Raw genomic sequence first — 10,208 nt, 5'->3', positions numbered from 1 at the left:
GTTAACTGCAAGTCCTCCCAATTCCTACCCCCATCAGTGGATTCATTACAGAAACCATCAAGGAGAGTAACAAGGGTCTAAAACCCAGAGTAGGGACATCTCCTCTATCTCCCTGCACTTGGTAAACAGCAGATGTGGTTGCCATCTGCTGACTCACCCACAGACCTGAGAGCTGTGGGCCAGCCTGGCCTCCTGTGGGCTGGGGACATATTGCTGATTAAAACAATTGCAGTGAGTCCAGGACCCCCTTACGTCTTTGCTTAACTATTCTCATTCACTCAACTATGGTTTTGCTTAGAGTTTAGGGGGACGCAGAATGCCAAGCTTGGGGTGGGGGTGGGGGCTGCAAAGGGAAGACATTGGAGAGTGGGAATTCAAATTGATTCTCTTTCTTTGCTAATGTGCGGTTGACAGAGAAAAAGGCAATGACATCAGTGACCAGGTGCCAATATAAAGTAGCTGATTTGGAAAATGGTTCCTTTGAGACCTGTTTGGATGCGAATCACTGAGATCACAGAAGGAAGCAGCTGGAAAGTTCTGGAAACCTCTTTTTATATAAGCCCAGAATGTGAATAATGCACTAAATGGAGTGCAGTGCATATATTTAAATATTTATGTGCAAATGGCCCATTTCTTAGCCTGCTGTGCCACAGCCCCATGAGTTGACACAATTGTTTTTAAATTCCCATTGTCTAGATGGTAGGAGGTATTTTACAAATGATGATGGAATCACGTTAAACAAACAAAGAAAACCACAGGGCAGGCCATTGCAAACCAAACTGATTCTTCCCATCAGACTAGAGGAAGGAACTTTGAAAGCAGGGGTGTGAACATGACACCAGGATTCAAATTCTCTCCACAAATGACTAGCTCTGTCACCTTGGCCAAGTTGCAGTCCTCTCTTTGAACTTCAGACTATTCATCTGTGAAGTGGGCATAGTAAGGGTTCCCAGCTCACTGTGCCATGAGAATTACAAGAATTGAGTGTATTGGGTGCCTGACCCTTACAAACCTTCCATAAATGCTAGCTTTAAAAGGCAGTTACTCTGCATGAGGAAGTGGAGGAAACCATTAGCAAAGTATTGCAAAGTAAGAGTTGGGGAAGGCAGGCACTCTGTTTTAGGAGATGTCACAGCTGTGAATACAATGGTGTCTGGTACACAGTAACCATCTGCTAAATATTGCTTAAAATCTGAATAAACATGTTTGGAGCACCTACAGGCATGAATTAGATTGTTTTATGAAATGAACTAAAATGTCCATTTCAAATGAGGGAAGCAGAAGTGGTTTGTTTGAAGCCGGCAGAGGTAGAACTTCCAGACTCTAGCCTTGAAACCATTACTGTTCCTTTCCCACCGAGGCACAGACATCGGTTCTACTTTCTTCCCTAGGAGCAGATGGTGTAAGGATGACTTGCCCTGTGGCTCTGTCTTCCAGGGACAGCATCCCATTTCCTGTGTATAGAATGTGAAGTAAAGATCCAGGAGGAGGGTGATGGGCTCACACCAAAATGACTGCCTATCGTCACTGCTTTCTCCCATTCATTCTGGGCTGTGGTTTCATACTTCATGCATGGTAGAGAATAGAGGCTAGTTCTGGTGTCTAACCATTACCTGGAACTATGCACTCACTGTGGATCTGTGAGCAGACCCCACCTATTTCTCCTCTGAGCCTCCTTGTACAGCTGTGGGCAGGTTACATTGACTTTCGGTTTACTTTCCCTGCTTCTGCTCCTCCTTTCTCCAAACCTTTGCACCATTCTCTACCTCATCTGAGCCCCAAGTCAGTACTCAGACAAGATGTGATGAGCAAACGCTGCCTTTGCAGGAAGACCTACAGATTTGCCAAAGAAAGGAATGCAGTTCTGGGACCTCCTGACTTCAGGATTGTGTAAATCACTCAACACTGATAAAGTTATGAAATTCAGTAATTTCCATTCTACCACAGCTAATTAGCCTAAGGAAAACGGTGACAGGAGATGCATTCCCAAACTTTTGGGAGGTAATCCTGGATGACTGGCTCCTGACAGTCTTGCTCACAGTCACTTCTAAGATGCTGTGTGTGAGGATATAGAATTTACTGAGGTCTTCCTGTCTCCAGGACATGATTCTAAGTGCTTGGGGGGAAAAAACAACTCGCTCTCAAATGAGTAAGCTAATTCATTATTTATTTATTTATTTATACTATCACAGCTATTTTTATTTTTATGCCATTTTTATAAGAAGGAAACTGAGGCACAGTAACTCGTCCAAAGTCATGCGTTCATGCTGAGAAATAGTGGAGGTAATGGAAACATATCTAATTCGTTTGCTAAGCTGAAAAGAGATCTTTTCACCCCTTCTACGTATGTCTATAGGAGCACTGCATCGTCTCCTTTAGGGCAAGTTTTAGATATGGAGTCTTTTTGCTGAGGGTCCAAGTGAGGAATTTTCAAGCCTCCTCCTGTCTCCTGAGAAAGTGGATCTCAGAACCTCAAATATAGACAGAGGAGATCTTGAGCTACTTCTAATATGTCAAGGAGCCCCAAGTAAATCACTCTTTTATGCCATGACCAGCATGGCTTAGTCCTGACAACCTGACTGGGGTGATGGAGGAATGAAAAAAGGACAAACACACACAAGAAAGCTGGAATTGGATGAGCTGTGCTCGCTGTGATGGAGGGAACCAGTGGTTTGTAATGCACAGCAGGAGAAGCATAGGACGGCTGGCTTTGGCAGGAGGTTCCTATTAACAAGCTAGATAGGTTTCCATCACCTCAGTTGCACCTCGGTGTTTCATGTCTCTGAGAGGAGGAAGCTGCACTTGCTAGTTTTTGCATTCACTGGTCAAATGAACACCTATAGTTGGACCAGAGGAATCCCATAGCTTTGAGGGTCCTTATCCATAATCCACATTCAGTTCAGGACTTCATCTATTCTTTATATGTTCACTTGGGGATACCTACACTGCCCAGGCTTTTAGGATATTGAAACAATATGTGCCAATGAATATATATAAGACACTTGTTTTGCATTTGCCCATAGAATGTGATAATTTAATTATCTTGTGTGGATTAGATACCGTTCATAGCAATTATGCTTCCAGTCTTACGGTGTGTAATGATTATCTTTTATATGCACTTTAGATGAGCCCTTCGAAACATGAAAAGGTTTGGAGTGGGAACTGGACAGAAATGGATGTTGGAAGTGAATGATAGCACCTATGGGTCTGTAGCAAAGAGGGAACTGATGCTGAGTCAGCAACAGTATACCACCATGGGTTTGCTCTCCTGTTCAGAAAGGTGATACTTCCTAGCAGTATCTTACCATACCTCCAAACGAAATGTTTTCATTTCACATAGCTGTGAATGTCTTTCACCAAATTGTCAGGGAAGGTTACCAACTGACTTCACAGAAAGAAATGAGGATGCTGATTTGCTGGTTTCCCGTACACCCTCTGCCAAACAATGCACTCTAAAGCTAAAAGAAAATTAAAATGCTAGTTTTCATTATCCACTGTTTAGATTTTTTCTTTTAGATTTTATTTTCTTGGTTTTTTTGCATCCTAACCAAAGTTTCTCCTCCCTCCCTTCTTCCCCCCCCCCACTCACTGCTACCATACACTTCTCCACCACTGTTTCTCTTCAGACACAGGTGGGCATCCCATGGATATCAGCCATCCATAGTATATAAAGCTGCAGTGAGACTAGGCACCCCCTCCTCCACCAAGGTTGGATGAAGCATGGGTTTTTTCTTAATGCATGTGTGTATACAGGTACAGGGCTGTATGGAAGCCAGAGGACAAGAAAGGCTGTCTACCTCCTTTTGAAACAAGGTCTCTAATTGTTCTGAATCTCACTGAGTAGGACAGGGTGCCTGGCTAGTGAGCTCCAGGGATCTTCCTGCCTCTGTTTCCTCTGCACTAGAATTATAAGCTTGCACTGCCATGCCTGGCGATTTTTATATGGATATTGGGGAAGGAACTGAGGTCTTGGCCTCTCATCACTAGAATCTCTAGTGTCCATCTCTAGCCTCTCATCACTAGAATCTCATCACTAGTGTCCAACCATCCAGTTTTAGTAATTTGAAGTATTTATTAACATATCTTATCTATTACCCTTATCTTAAACTTTTCAAAGTATGACCTGATGATTCTCTGTATTTCCTAGGTGTCCATTGTTCTGTCTCCCTTTTCATTTCTGATTTTGTTAGTTTGCATGTTCTCTCTCTACCTTTTGGTTAGTTTGGATAAATGTCTGTCTATCCTGTTGATTTTTTTCTTTGTTTCTACTTTATTGATTTCAGTCCTCAATTTGATTATTTCCTGTCATCCACTCTTTCTGGGTGAGTTTGCTCCTTTTTGTTCTAGAGCTTTCAGTTGTGCTGTTTATGCTCTAGTGTGACTATTCTCCAGTTTCTTCATGTGGACACTTAGTGCTATGAACTTTCCTCTTAGCACTGCTTTCAAGGTGTCCCATAAGTTTACATATGTTGTGTCCTCTTCTCACTGCATTCTGGGAAGTCTTTAATTTCTTTTTTTATTTCTCCCTTGACCCAGGATTGGTGCAATTGCACATTGTTCAATTTCCATGATTTTGTAGTGTTTCTGCAATTTGTGTTTTTGTTGAATTGTAACTTTAAAGCATGGTGGTCCAATAAGATACAGGGACTTATTTCATTTTTTTTTCTGTATCTGTTGAGGTTTTCTACGCTGGTCAATTTTAGAGAGGGTTCTATGTGGCGCTGAGAAGAAAGTATATTCTATTGTGTTTGGATAGAATGAGTGAATGCTTCTTAAACCGTATGTATAAGAAGTACTCGATAGTATATGGGGTCCAGAATACTTTGGCAACAATGAGTGAAGGATTTTGAATGTACAAGAACCTCAGATTAATTCAAGATCAAATGCATAATTCATCCAAGGTATTTCTGCTGTGCTTATCTGTGTTGCACAATGCTGCTTCCCTGCAACCTTGGTTCCAAATATACATCATGGATTCTTCTTACTGTGCATGCCTACACCCTACATGATTTACCAGTAACTACTGCCTGTTGGAACAACCAGCTCAGATTGAGACTGTGTTAAACTATGAAATGTAGTGTTTTTACTGTCAAAACAGTTTTCTGGTCTTATTAAAAAACATGTTTTAATAATGTAAACAGGAATTTTAATATTTTTCTACCATCATTTCTACATACATCACATAAGTATCATATTAGCATATCTTTGAGTTCTATTGTGTTAGGGCATCTGGTTTTAAGACTCGAAAATTGTGTTGCTGACGCGAGCATCATAAAAACATTGTGAAATGCATTTTGGCTTGGAATGAGGACAGAATTTCCAACAATTTCTCAAATGGCCATAAACATTACTTCTGTGTTTTGTACAGCACATTAATGTAAAGTGGCATCTCAGCATTGACTAATAGAAAATCAATATCAGTCAGCTCTGAAAAGTATAGAGGATCTCTCTGTGTCCTGCAGAATCAAATATTCAGCCAAAAGTTAATCCATTTAAAAGTTTTTAATCCCTTTAAAAGTTTCTTTTGATATTTATTTTGTGTGGTGAGGCACACACATGGCATGATACTTTTACAGAGGTCAGAAATTAGCTCTCTTCTTCTACCATGTATATTCTGGGGATTGAACTCAGGTCATCAGTCTTGGCAACAGGCACCTTTAGCCAGCAGGTTATCTCACCAGCCCAAAATTTAATTCTTCATGAAAAAATAATCAACTTTATCCATCTCATTTGTATGCAAAGGTACTTTCACCTTAAATGGAAAGATCACATCAATGTCAAAGAGTTGCTTTCAAATAAAATTTTCTCCTGACTTGTCTTGATTTGTATATCTATTTTATGTACCTAGGAATTCATAAGAGTTTCTCAGGCACAGGGAATCATGAGTAGGAAAAGCTTCTCTGCTCTAGAGAATAGGGAAGGAAACAGTGATAATGAAAAGGTTTGGAACTTAGAGCAGGTAGAAGGTAATGAGGAATCAACCAGAGAAAAAAGACATGGCTCTGGAGCTTGATGCTTGCTTCTCTCTGGACACTAGCCTATCCCAGTTCTATTTTCGAGAGACAAGAGTGTGCTATAGAACAGGGCCCTGATCATCAGAAAAAGGCTCTGCCACTGTGTTGCTGCTTTGAGTGGTTTGCAGTGTTAGAGTCCAGTGATACTGGCCCTAAGGCGGCCTGCACACCAGGCTCTGAAGATCTGAGAGTGAGCTGGGTGAAGATATGTCATTCTCAGCCTTGATTCTAAAGGACAGGACCAGTTACACATCTTCCTAGAGATAATCTGGGATAGTGATCTGATGCTGAGTTAGTGTAGAAATGACACTGATGGAGCTGAACATGGTCTTTCATTGGAATGCTCCTATCTGCTGGACTCTGCCTGCACCTTCATCAAAGTTCAACAAGGCATAAGTGGACAAAATGTGGTAAATAGGTCTAGATTTTAGAGTGGGCAGAGAAGCTGAGCCAGATTCCTGTATGATGGCATAATTCCCCTGCCAGCATCCATAATGACTTTAGTACAACCTGTGACCTCCCTAGCTCCAATTCCTCACACTTTGGCGATGACCACATCATTCACGCTTACCTCACAGCCATGTGTGGACAGTTCATTAGTGTCAGATGGGAATGTTCTTTAGGGATGAATCATATTGCGGAGTGAATGTGCTAATTTGAGGCTTCAAGGCTGTTGGGTTGGGATAATCTCCTGCTTCTCAAGCCAAAATACTAAAGGGTAAATGGAAACTGCTCTACTTTGGAACCAAGGGAAAGAACCAGTTTCCTGATCATGGTGTGGAATATGGATGAGATCTCAATGTGCATGTTAACCTAAACTTTTTGTTGTTGTTGTTTTATTTTGGTAGGTGTCCTTGAATGAGAGAAGCAGGGAATAGTAAAAGAGGAGGAAGAGGAGGAGGAGGAGGAGGAGGAGGAGGAGGAGGAGGAAGACTTGATTAAGAAAGGTGAGTTTAAGTACACAATAAAAGTGAAGCAGAGCAGTTCTCTTTACTTGGGCAAATGAGTCTCTGAGAACACTGTCCTGGGTCAGGGGGTTGGGGATTCTTGGGGGAGGTTTGGGGTATGGAAGGTGAGATGCCATCAGAAGATTGAGAAAGCATGTTGCTCAGCTGCTTGTGGTAAATACCCGTGGGGAGAAGGAAATAAACCTAAAGGGGAAGGATTAATTTGCTTGGTGGTTTTAGAGACTCCAGTCCATGGTGGAGTGGCTGTATTAGTTTCAGAGGCTGCATTCCATGGTGGAGTGGTTGTGCTGGTTTCAGAAGTTCCATTCCATGGTGGAGTGGTTGTGTTGTTTCTGCGCCATAAGGAGGCATCATGGTGTGCAGCAGAGTTGCTTACCTCATAAAGGTGAAAAAACAGAAAGCAGAGAGGAGGAAATGGATGGCCCAGGAACAAGTCATGGCCCCCAGAAACAGCCCTCTAGGATGCCCTCTCTTCACCTAGTTCCTACTCCTCAAGCTTCCAGCATTTCCCAACTGTCCATTAAAGTGTGAGTCCATCAGTGGACCAATCCAGTGGTGGGGGCAGAACCCTTCTGATCAGTCACTTCCCGAAGTGCAACCACTGAACATTATTACATTGGGAATCTTCATTCCCTGGGCCTTTAGTGGACATTTAAGATCCAAACAATAACAGACACGTTGGAAGAAGGTTCTTAGGTTTTCACTTTTCTTTTCTCTTCTCTTTTCCCCTTTCTTTCTTTTTTTCTTTCTTTCTTTCTTCCTTTCTTTCATTTTCAAGAGAGGGTTTCTCTGTGTAGCTTTGGAGCCTGTCCTGGAACACACTCTGTAGACCAGGCTGGCCTCGAACTCACAGAGATCCTCCCACCTCTGCCTCCAGAGTGCTGGAATTAAAGGTGTGGGCCACCATCACCTGGATGGAAGAAGATTCTTAATTTAAGACTGAAACCCAATGTCAAGTGAGAATCCAATGTTATTTTATGAAAAAGAATGTCTTAGGAAGGAAACTATGCGGCATAACACAATTCAGTTAATTACAATTACATTCAGATAGACTTGTTTCCATGCAGATAAGTATAAGTACATATACATATAGAAGCAAATACTGAGTTATAAGGACATATACACATCTGTGTATGTGCAATGCAATGAGAGGGAGCACCTCTGGATATATGTGGCTTCATGAGCTTCATTGCTATGTTAATAACTGTCTGTTTTCATTTTCCTAAGGTCTTTTGTTTGATGTTGCTCACCTCTCTGCTTATTCCATGATAGACTTCATGATGGTCAGGCTAGGAATCACTAAATTTGTTGAGGTTATAATATTTGAATAAGGTTATAAAATACTCAGCTACATTTATCTTCTGATACAGAACTCTGTGGTGTTTTCATTTTCTTACTGATTGATTTGCTGCATTATCCAGTTGTTGGTTCCTCATAACTCAGAGAATGCAACCAGTTCTTCTACAATTACTGGTAATGAGACTTTGTGTAAGACAGACTTTCCTGTGATTGCTCTACTACAACAAAGAACAGTGTTATCCGGAGTGGGTCTCTTCCTGATGTTTAGAGACGGATTCAAGATTCAGGTGGAGTTCTGGCAGGGACCAGATGACATAAGTAACTGGTGTTACTTCAGAAAGTTAACCAGGGACAATTCACAATGGCCCAGGAAGCTCTCAGCAGATAGTACCAGACTGAAGAGTTAGCAGCAGAGAAGAGTCATTTCCATCATAACCCAGGCCCAAAGAATAAGGGAAAATGGTTACTATTGTTTAAGAAGTTCTAGGTGTGGCATGCCCCTTGGTTGGCTGTAATGGACATAGTGGCACAAGGGAAGTAGTCACAGGAATCAATCCCCAGCCAGTCTTTCCAACTACTTTGCTATATGTGAGCACTTGCTGTTGGCCAAACCAAGCCTGAAAAAATCTGAATGGCCTATACTTGGCTTCCCAGCACAGATCAGGGTGGAGAGAGATGGAGGGTGGTGGGTCTTGAGGAAAAAGTAAATGAAGTCATTTCCCCTTCACCAGACTGACCAGCTGGGGAAGATCATGTTGCCACAGTGTATTTAAGGGAATGTGTGCCTTGAACCATATAAGCTTTAGTTCCTTAGACTAGAGCTCTCACAGCCTCCAAATGGGAAGCTGGTTGAGTGAAAGCTTGTTCACTTAGATAAATTATTACAATGGAAATGAAAATTCTGTTTGTAGAAAAGAAAAATAAAAATTTTTAATTGACAGTGTCTTACCTGTAATGTCTATAAATCTTGTAGAGACATTAAGTCTATTTCCAAGCATGGATTGGAATTTGTTCTGCCCAGTTCTGAAGAAGAATAGTGGTACAGGGTGTTTTTTGCGTGCGCGTGCGCTTAAGTGCATACACAAGGGGATTTCATGCATGTGGTCAGATGTCTTCCTTAGTCTCTCTCCATCATAGTTTTTGAGACAAAGGTCTCTCAATGAACCTGGAGCTCACCGATTTGAATAGGCAGGTTGTCTAGCAACCTCCACCAATCCATGGTTAGAGATGTACACTGCTGCTCTCAGCTTTTACCTGAGTGCTGAGGATCTGAACTCAGGTCCTTGTGCTTGCCCAGCAAGGAATTTATCCACTAAGCCATTTCCAAAGCTCCCAAGAGTGTCAGCCTTGTATCTTACAAACAAGCTTCATGCTTTTCTTAGCTAGAAACCATCCTACAGGCTAGAGCTAATGTAAAGGTTTCATGAATGAGAAGTATTTGACCTGGACCTTCAAAACAGAATGGGAGCTATGACACACATTTAAAGTAGTGAAATAACATGTAAGAGAGCTTATGACTTCATAAGGCAAATTCTGTAAAAACTCCTACATGTTTGTTGTGTGTCAAGACTTTTCCTGGGGAGATGCAATACACATGTCTACTCACCCCAGTTAGGGAGTCCACATCAGAGCCAAGTACAGATACTATCAAATTCCAACTTGGTGAACCAATGAGTTTTGTTGCGGTTACTTACAAGAATATGGTGAGGCCTTACTTATAGATACAGAAATGACTCAGAGACAGCTGCATCACCAAAGCCTGACCCAGCATGAATGACAGCTCACAAAAGCTGGGAATCTGGATCACACTACGCAGTCTGCAGGTGGCTCATCTGGTTCGAAAGCGTCCTTTCCAGGTAGCTCAGATGGCCTAAGCCCCTTTTGGGTAGTTCAGCTGGCCTCTGCTTCTTTGAGACTGTGTAATTGG

Source organism: Cricetulus griseus, chromosome 6, assembly GCF_003668045.3.
Source record: "Cricetulus griseus strain 17A/GY chromosome 6, alternate assembly CriGri-PICRH-1.0, whole genome shotgun sequence".
NCBI classification, from domain to species: Eukaryota; Metazoa; Chordata; class Mammalia; order Rodentia; family Cricetidae; genus Cricetulus; species Cricetulus griseus.
Note: the sequence above shows the minus strand (reverse complement) of the source record.